The 26,613-nt window shown below is 42.6% G+C and overlaps 1 long non-coding RNA gene across 1 annotated transcript in view; it reads left to right on the forward strand.

Annotated features, from left to right (window-relative positions):
• The window catches only part of LOC138855446 (uncharacterized), a 98,997-nt gene that overhangs the window by 146 nt on the left and 72,238 nt on the right, over positions 1 to 26,613 (forward strand). The window contains exons 1-2 of the long non-coding RNA XR_011394671.1: positions 1 to 42; positions 23,173 to 23,259. The exon at positions 1 to 42 is cut by the window's left edge and continues 146 nt beyond it. This is a non-coding gene — a long non-coding RNA (uncharacterized lncRNA). The remainder of the gene's footprint in view (positions 43 to 23,172; positions 23,260 to 26,613) is intronic.

Consider the following 26,613-nt stretch of genomic DNA (forward strand, 5'->3'; position numbering starts at 1 on the left):
CTTGATGTTTGACATTGAGGGAAGAGTGTACGACTGGGGGAGGTAAGTACACTGTTAGTGTCTCCCTGTTGTTGACACTGTGTTGTGTATAGGACAGTTGTGTATTGCATAGTTGTGTATTGCATAGTTGTGTATTGCATAGTTGTGTATTGCACAGTTGTGCATTGCATAGTTGTGTATTGCACAGTTGTGTATTGCACAGTTGTGTATTGCACAGTTGTGCATTGCATAGTTGTGTATTGCACAGTTGTGTATTGCATTGTGTATTGCATAGTTGTGTATTGCATAGTTGTGTATTGCATAGTTGTGTATTGCACAGTTGTGTATTGCATAGTTGTGTATTGCACAGTTGTGTATTGCATAGTTGTGTATTGCATAGTTGTGTATTGCATAGTTGTGTATTGCATAGTTGTGTATTGCATAGTTGTGTATTGCATAGTTGTGTATTGCACAGTTGTGTATTGCATAGTTGTGTATTGCACAGTTGTATATTGCATAGTTGTGTATTGCATAGTTGTGTATTGCATAGTTGTGTATTGCATAGTTGTGTATTGCATAGTTGTGTATTGCATAGTTGTGTATTGCATAGTTGTGTATTGCATAGTTGTGTATTGCATAGTTGTGTATTGCATAGTTGTGTATTGCATAGTTGTGTATTGCATAGTTGTGTATTGCGTAGTTGTGTATTGCATAGTTGTGTATTGCATAGTTGTGTATTGCATAGTTGTGTATTGCATAGTTGTGTATTGCACAGTTGTGTATTGCATAGTTGTGTATTGCATAGTTGTGTATTGCATAGTTGTGTATTGCACAGTTGTGTATTGCATAGTTGTGTATTGCATAGTTGTGTATTGCACAGTTGTGTATTGCGTAGTTGTGTATTGCATAGTTGTGTATTGCATAGTTGTGTATTGCATAGTTGTGTATTGCGTAGTTGTGTATTGCATAGTTGTGTATTGCATAGTTGTGTATTGCATAGTTGTGTATTGCATAGTTGTGTATTGCATAGTTGTGTATTGCACAGTTGTGTATTGCACAGATGTGTATTGCACAGTTGTATATTGCATAGTTGTGTATTGCATAGTTGTGTATTGCACAGTTGTGTATTGCATAGTTGTGTATTGCACAGTTGTGTATTGCATAGTTGTGTATTGCATAGTTGTGTATTGCATAGTTGTGTATTGCACAGTTGTGTATTGCATAGTTGTGTATTGCATAGTTGTGTATTGCATAGTTGTGTATTGCATAGTTGTGTATTGCATAGTTGTGTATTGCACAGTTGTGTATTGCATAGTTGTGTATTGCATAGTTGTGTATTGCATAGTTGTGTATTGCATAGTTGTGTATTGCACAGTTGTGTATTGCGTAGTTGTGTATTGCATAGTTGTGTATTGCATAGTTGTGTATTGCATAGTTGTGTATTGCACAGTTGTGTATTGCATAGTTGTGTATTGCATAGTTGTGTATTGCACAGTTGTGTATTGCATAGTTGTGTATTGCACAGTTGTGTATTGCATAGTTGTGTATTGCATAGTTGTGTATTGCATAGTTGTGTATTGCATAGTTGTGTATTGCATAGTTGTGTATTGCATAGTTGTGTATTGCATAGTTGTGTATTGCACAGTTGTGTATTGCATAGTTGTCTTGCAATTACTTATATATATATATATATATATATATATATATATATATATATATATATATATATATATATATATATATATATATATCGTGCAGAATAGGCAGAACTTGCGATCTTGGCCTAAATAGCAACGTTCATCTTGCCATATAGGACAAGTGAAAATTTGTGTATGCAATAATTTCGTCAAAATCATTCTGAACCTAACGAAAAAAATATATTTCACTGTGTTTGTTTAGTATTAAATTATTGTAAACAAATCTAAAATATATTTAGTTGGGTTAGGCTAAAATAAATTGTTCTTGTTATAATAAGGTCAGGTAAGTTTTCTAAGATTCTTTTGGTGCAAAATTAAAATTTTTTACATCAACATTAATGAAAAAAATATATCTTTAAACGTATAAGAGAAAATTTTAGAAAGTACTTAATTTTAAATGAGTTCTTGCTAATTGACCAGTTTTACATATCCGGCACGACATATATATATATATATATATATATATATATATATATATATATATATATATATATATATATATATATATATATATATATATATATATATGTAAAGCACTGTGTACCTTGTCCTAAGGTTCGTAGGTTCGAGTCTCCTTCAGCCAGAGATCAGTGTTTGTGTATATTTCGCATGCTCTCGCGAATTCCTTGCATTGTTCAAATCTCTAGTAAGGCTGATGCATGCAGGGGATGAGATGAAAAGCTGTAAGCCTTCTCCCTGAAAGCTGGCTGCCTTGGATCAAACGTGTAGCTCATGCTACACGCCAAGGTATTGTCCAGTGTGCGTAGACTGGTAAAGCACTGCGTACCTTACCTGGAGGTTATTCCGGGGATCAACGCCCCCGCGGCCCGGTCCATGACCAGGCCTCCCGATGGATCAGGGCCTGATCAACTAGGCTGTTACTGCTGGCCGCACGCAGTCCGACGTACGAGCCACAGCCCGGCTGATCCGGCACTGACTTTAGGTATCTGTCCAGCTCTCTCTTGAAGGCAGCCAGGGGTTTATTGGCAATTCCCCTAATGCTTGATGGGAGGCTGTTGAACAGTTTTGGGCCCCGGACACTTATGGTGTTTTCTCTTAGTGTACCAATGGCGCCCCTACTTTTTATTGGCGGCATTTTGGATCGCCTGCCCAGTCTTTTACTTTCGTAGGGAGTGATTTCTGTGTGCAGATTTGGGACCATTCCTTCCAAGATTTTCCAAGTGTAGATTATAATATATCTCTCCCTCCTGCGTTCCAACGAGTACAAGTCAAGTGCTTCCAAGCGTTCCCAGTAGTTAAGGTGCTTGACAGAACTTATACGTGCAGTAAAGGATCTCTGTACACTCTCTAGATCTGCGATTTCACCTGCTTTGAATGGAGATGTTAATGTACAGCAGTATTCCAGCCTAGAGAGAACAAGTGATTTGAAAAGGATCATCATTGGCTTGGCATCTCTCGTTTTGAAAGTTCTCATTATCCATCCTATCATTTTCTTTGCACGTGCGATCGTGGCACTGTTGTGATCCTTGAAAGTGAGATCCTCAGACATTACTACTCCCAGGTCCCTTACATTATTTTTCCGCTCTATTGTATGGCCGGAGTCAGTAGTATACTCTGTTCTAGTTATTATCTCCTCCAGTTTTCCATAACGGAGTAGTTGGAATTTGTCCTCATTGAACATCATATTGTTTACCGTTGCCCACTGGAAAACTTTGTTTATATCTTCTTGGAGGTTAACCGCGTCCTCAGCAGATGACAGCCTCATGCAGATCCTAGTATCATCTGCAAAGGATGATACGGTGCTGTGGCGTATATCTCTGTTTATGTCTGATATGAGGATAAGGAATAAGATGGGGGCGAGTACTGTGTCTTGTGGAACAGAGCTCTTCACTATGGCAGCCTCCGATTTAACTCTGTTGACCACTACTCTTTGTGTTCGATTTGTTAGGAAGTTGAAGATCCATCTCCCCACTTTCCCAGTTATTCCTTTAGCACGTATTTTATGGGCTATTACGCCATGATCACATTTGTCAAATGCTTTTGCAAAGTCTGTGTATATTACATCTGCATTCTGATTTTCTTCCAGTGCATCCAAGGCCATGTCATAGTGATCCAGTAGTTGTGAGAGGCAGGAGCGACCTGCCCTGAACCCATGTTGCCCTGGATTGTGCAGATTTTGGGAATCCAGGTGATTTGCAATCCTGCTTCTTAGCAGTCTTTCAAAGATTTTTATGATGTGGGACGTCAGAGCTATTGGTCTATAGTTCTTAGCTAATGCTTTGCTGCCACCTTTATGGAGCGGGGCTATATCCTTGTCCTAAGGTTCGTAGGTTCGAGTCACCTTCAGCCAGAGATCAGTGTATATATATATATATATATATATATATATATATATATATATATATATATATATATATATATATATATATATATACTGATCTCTGGCTGAAGGAGACTCGAACCTACGAACCTTAGGACAAGGTACGCAGTGCTTTACCAATCTACCCACACTGGACCATTGTTCAACTGCTAACAGTACCCTATCCCACATCCCTAAAGCGGCTCGCCCATATGCAGCAGGGAAATTCACAGACCTTCTTAAGCAGGTGAATGGAGGTTCCACCAACTTAGAAGCCCTAGGCACCATCCAAGCATGGCGCAACCTGCTCCTGTTCGGCAATGTCTGTCTTGCAGTTCCTGAGAGACGAGGCAAACTGCTAACCACGTCAGTTATCAAGGCAGTGCGCAACTACCCAAGAATTGTGTCCCTCTGCCCCATCATCGCAGGAATCACAAAGGTAGACCCAAGAAAAGTCCCACTGAAAACGAGAAAATTTGCGCACAGGTTAGAAAAAAAATTGAAGAAGGTAACACAGTGGGAGCAATCCGAATAATTACAAGTGACGACACTGTAGCCCCCAAAGATGAGACCACAGCCCAAGCACTAAGAGACAAGCATCCAACCAGGGACACCATAGCCATCAACGACAACCCTGAGGAAGACCCCATCGCGATTGTGTCATTTCCTGCAGGATCTGCAGGAGGTTACACTCGAATTCGACCTCAGCACCTCAAGGAGATGGTAAATCCAGTACTCGGTGCATCTGCATCACTTCTTCTCACCGAGTTAACAACTTTCGTCAACAACTGCCTGGCTGGGCGAATCCCAGAAGAAATTAAACCTTTCTTTTTTGGAGCCTCACTGTGTGTGTTGAAGAAGGATGGGGGAATCAGACCCATTGCGGTTGGAAACACTCTTCGCCGTCTCGTTGCCAAAGCAGCAGTAAGAAACATTCGCCTAGAAGCTGCCAGTTTACTCCAGCCACGCCAACTGGGCTTTGGGGTCCCTCAAGGCAGTGAAGCTGCAGCTCATGCGGCAAGGGCCTACATCAGGGACCTACCAGAAGACAAGGCTGTAGTCAAACTTGATTTTAGAAATGCCTTTAATATGGTAAAGAGAGATGCTGTCTTGCCAGCTGTTCGGGATTGCTTCCCCAGTCTTTTTCCCTTCATCTCAGCCGGCTACAGCAAACCCTCAATTCTTTTGTTTGGAGAACATGAAATTCTCTCATCATCAGGTGTTCAGCAGGGTGACCCACTAGCTGCACTTCTCTTCTGCTTGGCAATAAGAGAACTAACATCCAGCCTATGCAGCGAGCTCAACATCTGGTACCTGGATGATGGCACTCTGGCAGGTACTGAAGAGTCCCTGGTAGGGGACCTACAACTGGGAGAAGACTTGGGACTCATCCTCAATCCCTCCATGTGCGAAATCATCGCAGGAACCAGGAAATAATCAATGCTGTGTGAAGAATCCTCCCAGAAGTCTCTACTACCACTCCGTCCAACAGTGCCCTCTTGGGGGCACCGCTGGGTCACCAGGCCATTGACACTGTCCTAAAGGACAAATTGAATGACCTGATGAGAATGGAGGAGAGAATAAGTAATCTTGATGCCCATGATGCTCTGTATCTCCTCACAAGGTGTCTTACTATTCCAAGACTCACTTACTTCCTGAGGTGTGCACCCTCTTTTGACAACCCAACACTCGACGAATATGACGCACACCTGAGGTCAACCCTTAAGAAGGCACTGAACCTGTCACTAGAGGATGAGCAATGGGATCAGGCAACCCTCCCAGTGCGACTGGGAGGTATAGGGGTGCGCAAAGCAATGCATGTTGCTTTACCTGCTTTTCTGTCTTTGTGTTTGGCTTCCAGTGCATTAGTCAAGAAGATAGTTCCCGAACGCTTGAGAGACGTGGTAGGAGCTCAAGACCCCAGGTTTACTGAAGCAGCGATTCGGTGGGACATCCTTACAGACTTCTCCAGTAGACCAGCTCCTACCAAAGAACACAAACAGTCCCACTGGGACAAACCGATCATGGAAAAAATCGCCAACACAATGCTCTCCAACGCCTCAGGAAAGGACAAAGCTCGTCTCCTGGCAGTGAAGGCACCACACTCAGGAGATTTCCTGTTAGCTGTTCCCAGTTCCTCCCTGGGCACTCGACTAGACCCACAGGCCATTCGGATTGGTGTTGTTCTTCGCCTAGCCACCCCCATCCTCACCGAACATAGGTGTATTTGCGGCAGGGCGACAGCTAATCAATTCGGACTTCATGGTCTCGTGTGTCACACAGCAGAAGGGAAGTATGCCAGGCATGAGGAGGTCAATGACATCATAAAGAGAAGCCTCGCCACAGCCCGTTGCCCAGCTCAACGGGAACCCCAAGTGCAGAGGTCTGATGGAAGTCAAAAGCGTCCTGATGGAGCCACTTTGCTACCTTGGAAGGATGGAAAGCAGATTGCCTGGGACTACACATGTGCCGCCACATTGGCAGACACCTACTTGCCATACTCCGTAGTGGAAGGGGGTGGAGCTGCCAGCCACAGGGAGACCCAGAAGATCCGCAAATATGAAGACCTTCCCCCTTGCTATAACTTCATTCCAATAGGGTCAGAGACCCATGGAGCATGGGGCAAGTGTGCTCTAAAGTTCCTAACAGAGGTGGGTGAAAAGCTCATCATAGAAACCAAGGACCACAGGGCGACCAGCTTCCTCTTTCAGAGACTCAGCGTTGCAATCCAGAGAGGAAATGCCTGCAGCATTCTGGGCACGCCGCCCACCGCCGGGGAGCTGGACGAAGTATTCGAGATGTAGCTCTGAGTTACCTATGTTGTCTTACTTTCTACCATATTTTTGTGAATGTTTTGTCAATGTATTTTGTCTTTAAATAAAACATACTTGAAATATAGGGGATGGTAGGAGAAAATTCTCAAACAGCTTCAGGGAGAACCTTGAGTTTTCCCTGAAGCAAGTTTATTCTTTTCTCTGAGGATGAGGGTCCCCAGGACAGTTCTAGAGGTGGTACCTCCCTATAATATATATATATATATATAATATATATAATATATATATATATATATAATATATATATATATACATATATACATACATACACACACACACACACACACACACACACACACACACACACACACACACACACACACACACACACACTAAGGGGATCAACAATGCAGTATGGGAAATACAAGTATCTTTATTGGGTTACGTATAATTGCCAGTTTATGAGGTGGTTTAATTTGTTTTGGGTGATGACCGCCCCAGCGGGGGAGATGGTGAGTTGGGGAGTCACTGTGGGAGAGCTGGGAGGGTAGATGCGAGTTTAGGGTCGTACTCCACTAGGTGGTCCAGGGAACAACTCTCCCGTGTTAATGTCTGGGTCATTGTTGTGACTTGAGGTCGATTCTTCTTCTTCTCTCTCTCTCTCTCTCTCTCTCTCTCTCTCTACACAGGGTTTGACAAGGTTAAGGATTCCTAACTTTATTGGCAACTTAACAGCTGTTACCTACATCAGCTCATTTGAAAGTATTTCTATTGTTATGAGACATACAAGTAGGGAACAGGATGAAGTTGGAGCCATCTATGGGCCAGCTGAGGGTCATCTGTGGGCCAGCTGTGAGCCATCTGTGGGCCAGCATTTTCATTTGATCAACTGACGTTATCTCGTTGACATCATTATGCTGTACGAATGTGTTCCATACTCGAGTCCTCTCTCTCTCTCTCTCTCTCTCTCACTAAAAACCAGCTACCAGGTACATGAGTGGCTGTGAACTAGGCCTGCCTAGCATGGCCTAGCATGGCCTAGCATGGCCTAGGATGGCCTAGTAGGCCTACAGCATAGATTCACCAGTCTTCTTTCCCACTGTTCTTGTTACTTCTGGCTACCCAAGCCTGTCCTTCTCCCCCCCCCTCCACCCGCGAGGTTAATCAGGTTGGTACACAACTCACGGAACGGGTGAGGTTTGAATCACTGCTCGTTTTGTAATTTGTCATAGGTTCGAACCCCACCCGTTCCGTGTTTTTTTTTTTTGCTGTCTGTCTTATTATGATTTCGTCTCTGAAACAACTAATATAGCGACAGTACTTAACACCCGACGTTGGAGCTTTTGGTCATCTGACCGAGGCCTTCCGCTGGCTTACCCCTCCATCCCCTTAAAAATCATGGTAGGTTTGATCAGTCAAGTTGTTGGGTAAGAGGACACAGATGCAACTAATGTGACATTGTGGGAACGTTTCACTCTCCAGAAGTTTTGTCAAGCCGTTACTTAACGTCTTGAAGTTGATGTGGAGCGAAACGTTGCCACAGTGTTACTTTAATTGCCGGTGTTCTTTTATCTAACATATTGTGGGTAACACCATTATAACCTTCATCAGTCATGGTGAGAGAAAACGCATGATGCCTTAGACCACTAGACCAATCAGTCCTTAACAATGGTGCACCCAGCCAAGCTGGATGTTGTACCCGCAATCGAAGGACATAGAGTAATATAATATACTGCTTTTTTAGCCAGTAGTAGAACGAGATTAGCTCAGAGACGTCCACACCACCGTATGTCCTTCGATGGTGGGTACAACATCCAGCTTGGCTGGGTGCACCGTTGTTAAGGACTGTGTGGTCTAGTGGTCTAAGGCGTCATGCTCTTTCTCTCACCATGAGGCGGGTCAAAAGAGCATGGGTTCGACTCCTTGGCTAGTGCAGTGAGGAGGGAGAGGAGAAGGGGAGGGAGGGAGAGAGAGAGGGGAGTGGGAGAGAGGAGAGGGAGAGAGAAGGGAGAGAGAGAGAGAAGGGGGAGAGAGAGGGAGGGAGAGAGAAAGGGGGAGGGAGAGAGAAAGGGGAGGGAGAGAGAGGGAGAGGGAGAGAGAGATGAAGGGAGAGAGAGAAAGGGGGAGAGAGAGAGAGGGTGGAATGGAGGGAGAGAGAGAGGGACGGAGAGAGAAAGGGGGAGGGAGAGAGAGAGAGAGAGGGAGAGAGAGAGAGAGAGAGGAAGAGAGGGAGAGAGAGGGTGGAATGGAGGGAGAGAGAGAGGGACGGAGAGAGAGAAAGGGGGAGGGAGAGAGAGAGAGAGAGAGAGAGAGAGGGAGAGAGAGAGGGAGAGAGAGAGGGAGAGAGAGAAAGGGGGAGAGAGAGAGAGAGAGAGAGAGAGAGAGGGACGGAGAGAGAGAAAGGGGGAGGGAGAGAGAGAGAGAGAGAGAGAGAGAGGGAGAGAGAGAGGGAGAGAGAGAGGGAGAGAGAGAAAGGGGGAGAGAGAGAAAGGGGGGAGAGAGAGGGAGGGAGAGAGAGAGAGAGAGAGAGAGAGAGAGAGAGAGAGAGAGAGAGAGAGAGAGAGAGAGAGAGAGAGAGAGAGAGAGAGAGAGAGGGAGAGAGAGGGTGGGATGGAGGGTCGTGATGGAGTCAGGATGGTCGTGGTGGGCGGTGTCCTCCACTACAACACGCCCGGGAAATACATCATTCCTCTCGGTGTATAAAAATGTATGAAGATGTATAAAAAAAATTCTTGGCTATCTTCAATATTATTTATTTGTGAGTTGCGCTTCCCAGCTTTATTCCGGTTTTTTCCCATCTATAATTACGCGTTTTTTCTGCGTTTTTTTCGTGGCAGTATTTGTGTATGTTTGTTTGTTGTGTTAAATTATCTCGCGTTTGGTGTTTGTGTTTTTTTTTGGTGTTTTACGGCGAGTGGTTAATATGGTTGAAGATTTTGTGTGCCTTGATGCTGGTAGTTGGAGGGAGGGGTACCATGATGGTGGTAGAGGGAGGGGTACCATGATACTGGTAGATAGTGGGAGGATACCTTGATGCTGGTAGATAGAGGGAGGGTACCATGATGGTGGTAGATAGAGGGAGGGGTACCATGATGCTGGTAGATAGAGGGAGGGGTACCATGATGCTGGTAGATAGAGGGAGGGGTACCATGATGCTGGTAGATAGTGGGAGGATACCTTGATGCTGGTAGATAGAGGGAGGGTACCATGATGGTGGTAGATAGAGGGAGGGGTACCATGATGCTGGTAGATAGAGGGAGGGGTACCATGATGCTGGTAGATAGAGGGAGGGGTACCATGATGCTGGTAGATAGTGGGAGGATACCTTGATGCTGGTAGATAGAGGGAGGGTACCATGATGGTGGTAGATAGAGGGAGGGGTACCATGATGCTGGTAGATAGAGGGAGGGGTACCATGATGCTGGTAGATAGAGGGAGGGGTACCATGATGCTGGTAGATAGAGGGAGGGGTACCATGATGCTGGTAGATAGAGGGAGGGTACCATGATGCTGGTAGATAGAGGGAGGGGTACTATGATGCTGGTAGATAGAGGGAGGGGTACCATGATGCTGGTAGATAGAGGGAGGGTACCATGATGCTGGTAGATAGAGGGAGGGGTACTATGATGCTGGTAGATAGAGGGAGGGGTACCATGATGCTGGTAGATAGAGGGAGGGGTACCATGATGCTGGTAGATAGTGGGAGGATACCTTGATGCTGGTAGATAGAGGGAGGGGTACCATGATGCTGGTAGATAGAGGGAGGGGTACCTTGATGCTGCTAGATAGAGGGAGGGGTACCATGATGCTGGTAGATAGTGGGAGGATACCTTGATGCTGGTAGATAGAGGGAGGGGTACCATGATGCTGGTAGATAGAGGGAGGGGTACCATGATGCTGGTAGATAGAGGGAGGGGTACCATGATGCTGGTAGATAGAGGGAGGGGTACCATGATGCTGGTAGATAGAGGGAGGGGTACCATGATGCTGGTAGATAGAGGGAGGGGTACCATGATGCTGGTAGATAGAGGGAGGGGTACCATGATGCTGGTAGATAGAAGGAGGGGTACCATGATGCTGGTAGATAGAGGGAGGGTACCATGATGCTGGTAGATAGAGGGAGGGGTACCATGATGCTGGTAGATAAAGGGAGGGGTACCATGATGCTGGTAGATAAAGGGAGGGGTACCATGATGCTGGTAGGTAGAGGGAGGGTACCATGATGCTGGTAGATAGAGGGAGGGGTACCATGATGCTGGTAGATAGAGGGAGTGTACCTTGATACTGGTAGAGAGGGGAGGGACTGTGCCTTGATGCTGGTAAAGGGGGGAGGGAGGGTACATTGATGCTGGTAACTAGGGGAGATTTCCTTGATGCTGGTAGAGATCATCACTTTGATGGTAGTAAAGGGCTCTTGATCTCCAGAGCCTGAGCTTCCTCCCTTTCCCATTATCAATTATCCCTCCTCTTACCTTCACTCCAGAGTACATTACAGCTCTATTTATCGCCTCGTCTCTTCGCCTCCTTTTCCATCTCTCTCTCCCTTCTCCCTCACTCATGTTCCTGAGCCTCAGTCGTTGTCTTCAACGCCTCCCACCAGCTGCCATAACAGCTGGCACCGCTGAACCAGCAGGTTCCGACAGGTTGAGCCTGGGAGTACTTGGCTGTACTTAGGAGTACGTGGTATCTGCAAGTATACTATAAATCTTGCTAAGTGTTAGACTTGTTTTCAGATTTTGTCACCAAAATGGCTAGTTTATTGTGTACCTCATATCCATCCCGTGGATGGTAGTGGCTAGTTTATGGTGTACCTCATATCCATCCCGTGGATGGTAGTGGCTAGTTTATTGTGTACCTCATATCCATCCTGTGGATGGTAGTGGCTAGTTTATTGTGTACCTCATATCCATCCCGTGGATGGTAGTGGCTAGTTTATTGTGTACCTCATATCCATCCTGTGGATGGTAGTGGCTAGTTTATTGTGTACCTCATATCCATCCCGTGGATGGTAGTGGCTAGTTTATTGTGTACCTCATATCCATCCCGTGGATGGTAGTGGCTAGTTTATTGTGTACCTCATATCCATCCTGTGGATGGTAGTGGCTAGTTTATTGTGTACCTCATATCCATCCAGTGGATGGTAGTGGCTAGTTTATTGTGTACCTCATATCCATCCTGTGGATGGTAGTGGCTAGTTTATGGTGTACCTCATATCCATCCTGTGGATGGTAGTGGCTAGTTTATGGTGTACCTCATATCCATCCTGTAGATGGTAGTGGCTAGTTTGTGTACCTCGTATCCATCCTGTGGATGGTAGTGGCTAGTATATGGTGTACCTCATATCCATCCTGTGGATGGTAGAGGCTAGTTTATTGTGTACCTCATATCCATCCTGTGGATGGTAGTGGCTAGTTTATGGTGTACCTCATATCCATCCTGTGGATGGTAGTGGCTAGTTTATGGTGTACCTCATATCCATCCTGTGGATGGTAGTGGCTAGTTTATGGTGTACCTCATATCCATCCTGTGGATGGTAGTGGCTAGTTTATGGTGTACCTCATATCCATCCTGTAGATGGTAGTGGCTAGTTTATTGTGTACCTCATATCCATCGTGTGGATGGTAGTGGCTAGTTTATGGTGTACCTCATATCCATCCTGTGGATGGTAGTGGCTAGTTTATTGTGTACCTCATATCCATCCTGTGGATGGTAGTGGCTAGTTTATTGTGTACCTCATATCCATCCTGTGGATGGTAGTGGCTAGTTTATGCTGTACCTCATATCCATCCTGTGGATTGTAGTGGCTAGTTTATTGTGTACCTCGTATCCATCCTGTGGATGGTAGTGGCTAGTTTATGGTGTACCTCATATCCCTCCTGAGGATGGTAGTGGCTAGTTCATGGTTTACCTCATATCCATCCTGTGGATGGTAGTGGCTAGTTTATGGTGTACCTCGTATCCAGCCTGTGGATGGTAGTGGCTAGTTTATTGTGTACCTCATATCCATCCTGTGGATGGTAGTGGCTAGTTTATTGTGTACCTCATATCCATCCTGTGGATGGTAGTGGCTAGTTTATTGTGCACCTCATATCCATCCTGTGGATGGTAGTGGCTAGTTTATTGTGTACCTCATATCCATCCTGTGGATGGTAGTGGCTAGTTTATTGTGTACCTCATATCCATCCTGTGGATGGTAGTGGCTAGTTTATTGTGCACCTCATATCCATCCTGTGGATGATAGTGGCTAGTTTGTGTACCGCATATCCATCCACAGGATGGATATGCGGTACACAGTAAACTAGCCACTGTGTATCCATATGCACAAGAGCATATGGATACACAATAGGCCTGGGAACTAGGCCTGGAAAGGGTTAACAGGAGTAAATCTGGATTTATACCTACATTTCACTTACCTATTACAAGCAAATATACGAAATCTGCTTAATATATCTGGTATCATATTTTCCTTAACAAGACATGTTAACATGTCACATAGATTATTATATATACTGTCTATCACTAGGTAAATATACACGTACTTAAACCGATAAAATATCTCGTATTAACTTCTATAATTTGCAGGAATTGCTTCACCATTTACAACAACAATATCTGAACCCTCAAAGGAAGCTGTGTTTACTTATTATTATGTCTTACAGTCCCTCCCAAGGAGAGGATCACTAGTGATCCCTTAGTGAACTAGTGATCCCTTAGTGAACTAGTGATCCCTTAGTGAACTAGTGATCCCTTAGTGAACTAGTGATCCCTTAGTGAACTAGTGATCCCTTAGTGAACTAGTGATCCCTTAGTGAACTAGTGATCCCTTAGTGAACTAGTGATCCCTTAGTGAACTAGTGATCCTTTAGTGAACTAGTGATCCCTTAGTGAACTAATGATCCCTTAGTGAACTAGTGAACCCTTGGTGAACTAGTGATCCCTTAGTGAACTAGTGATCCCTTAGTGAACTAGTGATCCCTTAGTGAACTAGTGATCCCTTAGTGAACTAATGATCCCTTAGTGAACTAGTGATCCCTTAGTGAACTAGTGATCCCTTAGTGAACTAGTGATCCCTTAGTGAACTAGTGATCCCTTAGTGAACTAGTGATCCCTTAATGAACTAGTGATCCCTTAATGAACTAGTAATCCCTTAATGAACTAGTGATCCCTTAATGAACTAGTGATCCCTTAATGAACTAGTAATCCCTTAATGAACTAGTAATCCCTTAATGAACTAGTAATCCCTTAATGAACTAGTAATCCCTTAATGAACTAGTAATCCCTTAATGAACTAGTAATCCCTTCCTTAATGAACTAGTAATCCCTTAATGAACTAGTAATCCCTTAATAAACTAGTAATCCCTTCCTTAAATCACTTGCACAGCTCAAGAAGAAATTAGCAAACCATTAGTAACCATCAGTAAAATTACACATTATATTCAGTGATAGATCTAAGCAGGTGTCTGCTAGCAAGTGTCTGCTAGCAGGTGTCTGCTAGCAAGTGTCTGCTAGCAAGTGTCTGCTAGCAGGTGTCTGCTAGCAAGTGTCTGCTAGCAAGTGTCTGCTAGCAGGTGTCTGCTAGCAAGTGTCTGCTAGCAGGTGTCTGCTAGCAGGTGTCTGCTAGCAAGTGTCTGCTAGCAAGTGTCTGCTAGCAGGTGTCTGCTAGCAAGTGTCTGCTAGCAGGTGTCTGCTAGCAAGTGTCTGCTAGCAAGTGTCTGCTAGCAGGTGTCTGCTAGCAAGTGTCTGCTAGCAGGTGTCTGCTAGCAAGTGTCTGCTAGCAAGTGTCTGCTAGCAGGTGTCTGCTAGCAAGTGTCTGCTAGCAAGTGTCTGCTAGCAAGTGTCTGCTAGCAAGTGTCTGCTAGCAAGTGTCTGCTAGCAAGTGTCTGCTAGCAGGTGTCTGCTAGCAAGTGTCTGCTAGTAGGTGTCTGCTAGCAAGTATCTGCTAGCAGGTGTCTGCTAGCAAGTGTCTGCTAGCAGGTGTCTGCTAGCAAGTGTCTGCTAGCAAGTGTCTGCTAGCAAGTGTCTGCTAGCAAGTGTCTGCTAGCAGGTGTCTGCTAGCAAGTGTCTGCTAGCAGGTGTCTGCTAGCAGGTGTCTGCTAGCAAGTGTCTGCTAGCAAGTGTCTGCTAGCAAGTGTCTGCTAGCAAGTGTCTGCTAGCAGGGCTACTTCTAGTCTTGTTGCCACCTCCCTAGATAAGAACTCTAGCAACTATAGTGAGTTAGAGATAATTAACAACTGGTCGTCTACAAGCTGAATTATCTGCCATCAGAATGATACCAAAGTTAACTTATAATACTGAATTTGACTCCTGTTAACTTATAATACTGAATTTGACTCCTGTTAACTTATAATACTGAAGTTGACTCCTGTTAACTTATAATACTGAATTTGACTCCTGTTAACTTATAATACTGAATTTGACTCCTGTTAACTTATAATACTGAATTTGACTCCTGTTAACTTATAATACTGAAGTTGACTCCTGTTAACTTATAATACTGAATTTGACTCCTGTTAACTTATAATACTGAATTTGACTCCTGTTAACTTATAATACTGAATTTGACTCCTGTTAACTTATAATACTGAACTGAAGTTGACTCCTGTTAACTTATAATACTGAATTTGACTCCTGTTAACTTATAATACTGAATTTGACTCCTGTTAACTTATAATACTGAATTTGACTCCTGTTAACTTATAATACTGAATTTGACTCCTGTTAACTTATAATACTGAATTTGACTCCTGTTAACTTATAATACTGAATTTGACTCCTGTTAACTTATAATACTGAATTTGACTCCTGTAGTCTATCATTACTGAAGGTATCGACCTAAACAATGACTGTAACAGCTTGCTAGAAGCCTAGTATAGCCAGCATAGTTGCTGACCCCCTGTATTTGTTTCTAACATATCTGACTATTGTAGTTAGTACCATCTATATATACAGACGATCCCTTGCTAGGCTTAGGGGCTCACATGTGGCATCACGTGACGTCACATTCTAGCCCCTAGATCTAGCAAGGGATCGTCTATATAAAATATATAGATGGTACTAACTATAATACTTAGATATGTTAGAAACAAATACAGGGGATCAGCAACTATGCTGACAATGACTTAAGAAATGGTTTATTTGCAATCGTGTCATTACGATTTCTTAAGTCATGTTGACGGCAGTGAAGGGACTTGAGCTAGAGTTCGTCACGGCCACGCTAGCTGGAGATTCGTCTGTAAAAACTTGCATTTGTGGTCACAGAGGTGCCTGTGCTAACCTTCCTATGGTGTAGAAATATACCTAGTTGGGCGGATCTTATTGTGGCTAGCTGGTCTAGTGGCTAACGCGACGGGCTGGAGTTTTGAGACTCTATGACCGCGGGTTCAATCCCGGCCGGGGTATGGTTTATCATACATAGCAGCATATGTGTAAAGTATCCAGGATAACCCAGAAAAGTCAGACAGAGTGACTTATTTCCACTGGTGTCCTTTACTTATTTTCTAGTATGTCTGGCAGTTTGGCAGACACACCAATGATCTTACTAAATACGGATCATGTGGTCAGTTTTATGGTCACTATCTTGAGCACTCTGTGTTTAATTGTCCACTTATTAAGGAATATAAAGATAGTATGATAACCTATGTAATATGTCAAGGTATCTTATTAATGACAATAAGATACCAGACATGTGAAGCAATTATCTTAAATTTGCTTCCAACAGATAAGATAACCGGAGGTGTAAATCCAGATTTATTCCTGTTAAATCTTTTTAAACCCGGTTCCTAGGCCTTCTGTGTATCCATATCCTCTTGTGCTACCATCCACAGGATAGCAAAATCAATTATAAAAACAAAGAAGGGAAAAGATAAAGAAGAAAGAGAGGAAGAATAGGCAAAACAAGAAGAGACCCAGGTCGAATTTAAGCAAGAACTGGAGTAAGGAGTGGCCGAGCGTGTTGACGTTGATGCTGCTGTCAGATAACTGGGTCGGAAACAGCTGGGTAAGCTTTAATGATGAAAGATTAGCCAATCATCTGTCGTGTCTAGCACTAAGCATCTCCTCGCTAACGTCACAACACATAAACGATGAGATACGTCCACAGATGGCGAACAAATGTGAAATATACGAATATCTAAGAGATGTTTCCAATATTTCTCATTCAACTCCACTGGAAAGATCAAATTAACCAGTAAAATACCTGTGACTAGTCTCCAGGATTACTTTCCCTTCCCAGCTTGATATAGATAGAATATTATACAACCCGCACTTATAACGTTTCGGTCCGACTTGAGCCATTATCAGATCACAGTGGGACTTGTTTCTGTTCCAAATGGGACCGAAAGGTCGTCAGAGATACAGTCTGCTAAATATGGGTTGTGTTACGTCAGCCACATATATATATAAAAAAATTAGCTAATGACCTACAATACATTTTATATCCTTGAATCAATTGATTTGTAGGTCATATTGTTTGACTGGATTTGTAGGCTATGATATAAAAAATCCAATTTGTATTATATTTGTATTGATTTGAGGCCTAAAATACATTCTGGATTGTAGTCCTAATATCTGTTTTTAAATTCATTTAAGATACAAATCAGATTTTTGTAATATACAATTCTAACCATTATCTTCTGGCGAAGCATCACCAGACTGGCGAAGCATCACCGGACTGGTGAAGCATCACCAGACTGGCGAAGCATCACCAGACTGGCGAAGCATCACCAGACTGGCGAAGCATCACCGGACTGGCGAAGCATCACCGGACTACACCTCATCTCGCTCGTGGCTGCAGTAGCGACTTCCGCGACAACAGTCGTAGCGACAAATGAAGCGTAGCGAACGTGCGCTCGGCGGTGCTCTTTACCAGACCTTCCTGGATAATTTGCCTGGCACACCGAGTTAAGTTTAGTGCCTCACCTAGGTGTATACTTTGTTTAGTTGCAATCAACCTCAACAGTAACTTCAAGATCACTTAAGATCTTAAAAGCAGATATATATATATATATATATATATATCTATATATATATATATATATATATCTATATATATATATATATATATATATATATATATATATATGTATATATATATATATATATATATATATATATATATATATATATATATATATATATATATATATATATATATTTGTCGTGGCGAATAGGTAAAACTTGCGGTTTTGACTTAAATAGTAACACTCCTCTTGCCGAATAAGACGAGCGAAAATTTGTGTATGCAATAATTTCGCAAAAATCATTCTGAACGTAACGAAAAAAATATATTTCATTGTGTTTGTTCCTGCTAATTGACCAGGTTTACCTATTCGACACGACATTAGTTATATATAAACCATAATTGCCTGTCCTTTTAAGGTGCAGTAGTTATGTCTAGTTACTTTTAACTGATTTTGTAACAGACGTGTTCGTATCTGATTCCTGTTTGGTATGTTTCACTGTTCTCCAAGCACCGTAGTTTGTTGATCTTTCACCGTAGGTGAAGGTCATCAGGTGTCATCACCAGGAAACTCTAGATTCCTCAAGTCAGTACCTGACCAGCCTGGCTGTGGCTCCTACGTTGGATTCCGTGGGGGCAGTAGTAACATCCTAGGTTGAGGGACTGATTACCTCATCTTCTGTACATAGTTCCACTGTCTTCTGATTACCTCATCTTCTGTACATAGTTCCACTGTCTTCTGATTACCTCATCTTCTGTACATAGTTCCACTGTCTTCAAGTTATGTCCTGGAATTTGTATTGATAAAGCCACTGGTGGGCGAAACGTCTACAATAAAGATACCCAGATGTTGCACTTGTGTCTTAATTTCATCTTGTCGGTATTGTATACCATTCTTGTACAACATCCTGGTTTATCAGTCACTGGTCCACCTGGAGGGCTGGTAACGGACCGGGGGCGTTGACCCCTGGAGGTTACCTGGAGGTTATTCCGGGGATCAACGCCCCCGCGGCCCGGTCCATGACCAGGCCTCCTGATGGATCAGGGCCTGATCAACTAGGCTGTTACTGCTGGCCGCACGCAGTCCGACGTACGAGCCACAGCCCGGCTGATCCGGCACTGACTTTAGGTATCTGTCCAGCTCTCTCTTGAAGGCAGTCAGAGGTTTATTGGTAATTCCCCTAATGCTTGATGGGAGGCTGTTGAACAGTCTTGGGCCCTGGACACTTATGGTGTTTTCTCTTAGTGTACCAATGGCGCCCCTACTTTTTATTGGCGGCATTTTGCATCGCCTGCCCAGTCTTTTACTTTCGTAGGGAGTGATTTCTGTGTGCAGATTTGGATCAAAGCCCATACTCATCAAATCTGAAGAGAAATAAACTTGCTGTGATGGATTACATTTAACAATCAGGTTTATTCTTGTATTAAATGTTTTAATTATCCTAATTTTTACACTTATCCGGTTTATTACGTTCCATCAGATAGCCAAAAAAAATAAAAATACTTGATTTAAATTAGTCTAACAATAAATTTGAAAATAAATCAGAAAATAAACAGGAATAAAACAACGTCCCAGCGAGTCATTTTTAAATTCAAAACCAAAAATAAATATATTTGTAATCTCACTTTTAAGATCAATTTTCAGAGTAATGTTTTCTTTTTCGATTTATTCTATGTGTAATCACAGATTTACTGGACTGTCAGTATATATACCATGAGATAAACATCTCGATGTATATACCCCGCTGCCTCGATGTTTACACCGGTTTTGAGTACTTTAGGTACTATAAACCGGTCAAGGCAGGCTCTTACCAAGACTGGTATTGGCACTGTGCAAGACGGCTTGCAAACCGGCTTCATGTTAGACGGTTTAGCGTATGCAAATGAGTTAGTCTGTAAGAGAACATAATCCAGCCTGATGACTGACGGCGAGCCTAAAGCAGCCTGACATTCTCGAAGCCCGACCCTCTTAAGACAACAAGTCTAACTTTCTCACATTAAATAGACCCAGTCTACCCTTACCCAAGTCGACAACTGCCCTCCGTCTTGTACTGGTTTAAGAGTGTATGAGATGTACCTTAGTGATATTGTTAATTTATAAGCTTAAATAGTGGCTGGCTATTATAATTTAGAATGTGGTGAAGGGCCTTCTCTCTGAAGAATATAATAATAATAATAATAATAATAATAATAATAATAATAATAATAATGATAATTATGATAAACATGATAGTCGAAACGTTTGGTTTTCAGTACGAGATGTGTTTGTAAAGTGTGTGTGTGTGTTTGTGTTTGGGGATGTATGTGTGTGTGTGTGTGTTTGTGTTTGGGGATGTGTGTGTGTGTGTGTGTGTTTGTGTTTGGGGATGTGTGTGTGTGTGTGTTTGTGTTTGGGGATGTGTGTGTGTGTGTGTTTGTGTTTGGGGATGTATGTGTGTGTGTGTGTGTGTTTTTAATCGAATTGTGTTTACAGGGAGTGGAGACTTACCTCCAGGATCCTATTTCCTAGACTAATTTGATCTCCAGTGTATATCTGGCTTCTTGGGCCTTGTCATGTCTACTCATGAAGCTGTGTAGTATGTGTTCACGCTCGTACATATGAGTGCATGTGCAGTGAAAAGAATTAATATTCACGTCTTAGAGTTGAAGATAATCTAGACACACACACACACACACACACACACACACACACACACACACACACACACACACACACACACACACCAGCTAGTCTTACACTAAACATTACGAACACTACTGGTATATTTAACTCGCACATTTCCCATCATTTTCCTCCTCAAACTCGTGCTAGAATTATCCAGGATACCAATATCCGTTTCAGTGGTTAACCGGGCTAAACAGTTGCTTTAGTAATTGTATGATAGATATACTTCGGGTTCGATCCTCGTTAATACAGACACTAATTATATATATATATATATATATATATATATATATATATATATATATATATATATATATATATATATATATATATATATATATATATATATATATCAATAACAACACTGCGCTAGCCAAAGATTCGAAGCCCTGTTGTATTGGCCCGCCATTGTGATTAGAAACACATGACGCCTTAACCCACAGAACCACTCTATCCTACAAGAACCAAGCACCCAGCCAAACTAGGTGTATTACTCTTGTCCTCGCTCACAGTGGCGGGTCAGTACAACATGGGTTCGAATCCTCGGCTAGTGCAATGTTGTTATTGATCAATACCACTCGTTCGTGGTTACAATAATATATATATATATATATATATATATATATATATATATATATATATATATATATATATATATATATATATATATATATATAATAGTAATGCAGGTTTGGTGCTTTTTATTATCTGAGAGATGAGTTAAACAAGTCTTACTGAGAAGTGATGTCGGCCATAGTGCTGGTCATCCTTTACAGTCATAAACAGGAAATCTCTGTAGACTCGTTTGTAACTCTTACCTAAGTCATGAGATCGTGGGAACACCTTATATATATATATATATATATATATATATATATATATATATATATATATATATATATATATATATATATATATATATATATATATATATATATTTATGGAAAATCTCAATGCATATATATTTTTGTTATTAACTAGTTAAGATCTTTAAGTAGCTGCCAAGGAGAGTAAGTTCCCTTAGGGAGAAGACGAGAGGGAGGGAGGGAAGAAGGGATGGATGGAGGGAGGGAGGGAAGAAGGGATGGAGGGAGGGAGGGAAGAAGGGAGGGAGGGAGGGAGGGAAGAAGGGATGGAGGGAGGGAGGGAAGAAGGGATGGATGGAGGGAGGGAGGGAAGAAGGGATGGAGGGAGGGAGGGAAGAAGGGAGGGAGGGAGGGAGGGAAGAAGGGATGGAGGGAGGGAGGGAAGAAGGGATGGATGGAGGGAGGGAGGGAAGAAGGGATGGAGGGAGGGAGGGAAGAAGGGAGGGAGGGAGGGAGGGAAGAAGGGATGGAGGGAGGGAGGGAAGAAGGGATGGAGGGAGGGAGGGAAGAAGGGATGGAGGGAGGGAGGGAAGAAGGGATGGAGGGAGGGAGGGAAGAAGGGATGGAGGGAGGGAGGGACTAAACATACTAGAACACTCGAGGTCACATTCGATGCTGTGTTTGTTACTGTAATATCCAGTAGTTTATGCATAACCTCGTACATCATAATTCTTACCTTGATATATATATATATATATATATATATATATATATATATATATATATATATATATATATATATATATATATATATATATATATATAAACATGTCGTGCCGAATATGTAAAACTGGTCAATTAGCAAGAACTCATTTAAAATTAAGTACTTTCTAAAATTTTCTCTTATACGTTTAAAGATATATTTTTTTCATTAATGTTAATGTAAAAAATTATAATTTTGCTCCAAAAGAATCTTAGAAAACTTACCTGACCTTATTATAACAAGAACAATTTATTTTAGCCTAACCCAACTAAATATATTTTAGATTTGTTTACAATAATTTAATACTAAACAAACACAGTGAAATATATTTTTTTCGTTAGGTTCAGAATGATTTTGGCGAAATTATTGCATACACAAATTTTCACTTGTCCTATATGGCAAGATGAACGTTGCTATTTAAGCCAAGATCGCAAGTTCTGCCTATTCGGCACGACATATATATATATGTATATATATATATATATATATATATATATATATATATATATATATATATATATATATATATATATATTACTTTATTACTGCTAATAATAATAACATTATCTGTAACATTATTAGTTATATATTTATTGATTGGAAGTCTTGAGGTCAGACAAGTGAAGTCTTTGAAAGTAAGCAAGTAACGTAATTATCAGTGATGTCAGATACGACAGAGGTGTAATTAAGGGTGTGATTGGTGATCAGGTGAGCACACCTGCCTGTGACAGTTACGCTTCCAAGGTGCCTCAGCAAGGGTGTATATTATGTTTTATTAAAGGTCAGGAAATTCTCGATTTGGTCATCCGTGACCTGTGACCCGTCCCGTGGTCACTCCTCAATGCTTACGTGGGTATGGTGGGCCTTCCCTGACCTCCCCACACCTGTCTGATGTCTTTCTCATGAACTAACATTAAGCTCTGTACCACGACACCTTGAAAGTTGTGTGTCCTGTATGGTTCAATGTCTCTCTCTCTCTCTCTCTCTCTCTCTCTCTCTCTCTCTCTCTCTCTCTCTCTCTCTCTCTCTCTCTCTCTCTCTCTCTCATACTCGTTAATGATCCGTACGTTATGTCTCTTATTTAATTATATCGTCACAACATTGTTTTTCCAGTTAGTCAATTACTTGTTATTCCTGTTGAGAGGAATCTGTTCTTTCATAAACTTTTGTCTTATATGCTGTTAACATATCTCCTCTTTCCCTCCTTGCAGCCAGCATGTGTGTGTAAGCAGCCAGGCTAACTGTTAGTAGCATCTGGAAGAGAAGTGGTCACCGTGGCGTTGTGCTGGACGCAGCAGGTAGGGAGGGGCTTAGAAATTCGTATAACATGCTTAAGTATGGATGGGGGGAGAGATCTCTAGTGTGTGGGACACGAGTGATGCTTAAATTATGGGTGTGTTGAGAACAGCAGAGATGATGAGACGCGAGGGAGGTGGGAGAAGACGGGAGAGATGATGGAAGATGATGCTGTGAAGAATACGGATTATAAGACGGGAGGAGACAGGAGGTAAACACTAGGAAGACAGAATTAGATGAGAGGGAGGCTGGAGGAGATGGACAGGAGGCTGGAGGAGACGGAAGGGAGGCTGGAGGAGACGGAAAGGAGGATGGAAGAGACGGAAATGAGGATGGAAGAGACGGAAAGAGTCTAGAGAAGACGGGGAAAGACTAGAAGAGACAAAATATGGTCGAGAATTCTGTTGAGGAGAATATAAATGAAACGAAGACAGGAATAGGAAGGGAATGGCAAGAAGACGAGAGATGAAAGGGAGAAAGAAGTCCAGGGATCCCGTGGAGAATACAAATTATAAGACATAGAGATGGCAAAGATGATGGAGGATGTGGAGAACACAGAAGATAGGATGGGAAGGAGGCGGGGGAGATGCAGGATGCTGATGACAGCCCAGAAGATGGAGCGGAACAAAGTAAGAGATATAGAAAGTAAAAACTCGGTAAAAATAAGAAAAGGCCATAGCGGAAACAAAGAAGACAATAGAGGAAACTCAAGAAAAAAATACAAAAGAGAAAGCATTAGATAACACAGAAGAAAGAAGATGGAAAGACAAAGAGAAAGCAAGCAGGGAAAAAACTGAAAACCCGTCTAATCAAAACTGCTTTAAACATCAAAACGTGAACTTGCAAAGCATATGTTTATTCTAACATGTTGCATCTCTCATTAACATACTGCAAACATCAGTCATCACGGAGAAACAGGATTTTCACCACACCTCGACCCCCGACACACAATCACCAGCCCAGACCACTCATGTCTTAGATTGGCTGAGTTTGTCTAATAACATGATTGTGGTGGGTGGTGAATTGTGGGCGATGAGGTGTGTATAATCAACGGTGTTTTCTTCGTCAGGAACAGGGAAAATATTTGAGGTTAGTGGTGAAATAACAATTAGATGACCCGAACGACATTTTTTTTTGCATTCTGTACCAGAGTTATGTCGTACTGGGAGATGTTAGCCCAGTAATGTCAGTGGGTAGTCGAGGGCCGTTTGTCTTATTTCCATTGTGGTCCTTGATTCTGGTGTCCCAGGATGCAACCCGCACCAGTCCACTAACTCACAGGTACCTACTTACTGCTAAGGGAACAGGGACAGCAGGTGTAAGATGACTAACGCCTAGATACCTACTTACTGCTAGGTGAATAGGAACAGCAGGTGTAAGATTAACGCCCAGGTATCTACTTACTGTTAAGTGAATAGGAGCAGCAGGTGTAAGATAACTAACACCCAGGTACCTACTTACTGCTAGGTGAATAGGAACAGCAGGTGTAAGATTAACGCCCAGGTACCTACTTACTGCTAGGTGAATAGGAACAGCAGGTGTAAGATGACTAACGCCCAGGTACCTACTTACTGCTAGGTGAATAGGAGCAGCAGGTGTAAGATGACTAACGCCCAGGTACCTACTTACTGCTAGGTGAATAGGAACAGCAGGTGTAAGATGACTAACGCCCAGGTACCTACTTACTGCTAGGTGAATAGGAACAGCAGGTGTAAGATAACTAACACCCAGGTACCTACTTACTGCTAGGTGAATAGGAACAGCAGGTGTAAGATAACTAACACCCAGGTACCTACTTACTGCTAGGTGAATAGGAACAGCAGGTATAAGATGACTAACGCCCAGGTACCTACTTACTGCTAGGTGAATAGGAACAGCAGGTGTAAGATAACTAACACCCAGGTACCTACTTACTGCTAGGTGATTAGGAACAGCAGGTGTAAGATGACTAACGCCCAGGTACCTACTTACTGCTAGGTGAATAGGAACAGCAGGTGTAAGATAACTAACACTCAGGTACCTACTTACTGCTAGGTGAATAGGAACAGCAGGTGTAAGATAACTAACACCCAGGTACCTACTTACTGCTAGGTGAATAGGAACAGCAGGTGTAAGATGACTAACGCCCAGGTACCTACTTACTGCTAGGTGAATAGGAACAGCAGGTGTAAGATGACTAACACCCAGGTACCTACTTACTGCTAGGTGAATAGGAACAGCAGGTGTAAGATAACTAACACCCAGGTACCTACTTACTGCTAGGTGAATAGGAACAGCAGGTGTAAGATGACTAACGCCTAGGTACCTACTTACTGCTAGGTGAATAGGAACAGCAGGTGTAAGATGACTAACGCCCAGGTACCTACTTACTGCTAGGTGAATAGGAACAGCAGGTGTAAGATGACTAACACCCATGTACCTACTTACTGCTAGGTGAATAGGAACAGCAGGTGTAAGATGACTAACACCCAGGTACCTACTTACTGCTAGGTGAATAGGAACAGCAGGTGTAAGATGACTAACACCCAGGTACCTACTTACTGCTAGGTGAATAGGAACAGCAGGTGTAAGATAACTAACACCCAGGTACCTATTTACTGCTAGGTGAATAGGAACAGCAGGTGTAAGATGACTAATGCCTAGGTACCTACTTACTGCTAGGTGAATAGGAACAGCAGGTGTAAGATGACTAACGCCCAGGTACCTAATTACTGCTAGGTGAATAGGAACAGCAGGTGTAAGATGACTAACACCCAGGTACCTACTTACTGCTAGGTGAATAGGAACAGCAGGTGTAAGATAACTAACACCCAGGTACCTACTTACTGCTAGGTGAATAGGAACAGCAGGTGTAAGATAACTAACACCCAGGTACCTACTTACTGCTAGGTGAATAGGAACAGCAGGTGTAAGATGACTAACGCCCAGGTACCTACTTACTGCTAGGTGAATAGGAACAGCAGGTGTAAGATAACTAACACTCAGGTACCTACTTACTGCTAGGTGAATAGGAACAGCAGGTGTAAGATAACTAACACCCAGGTACCTACTTACTGCTAGGTGAATAGGAACAGCAGGTGTAAGATGACTAACGCCCAGGTACCTACTTACTGCTAGGTGAATAGGAACAGCAGGTGTAAGATGACTAACACCCAGGTACCTACTTACTGCTAGGTGAATAGGAACAGCATGTGTAAGATAACTAACACCCAGGTACCTACTTACTGCTAGGTGAATAGGAACAGCAGGTGTAAGATGACTAACGCCTAGGTACCTACTTACTGCTAGGTGAATAGGAACAGCAGGTGTAAGATGACTAACGCCCAGGTACCTACTTACTGCTAGGTGAATAGGAA

This window comes from Cherax quadricarinatus, chromosome 94 (assembly GCF_038502225.1).
Source record: "Cherax quadricarinatus isolate ZL_2023a chromosome 94, ASM3850222v1, whole genome shotgun sequence".
NCBI lineage: Eukaryota > Metazoa > Arthropoda > Malacostraca > Decapoda > Parastacidae > Cherax > Cherax quadricarinatus.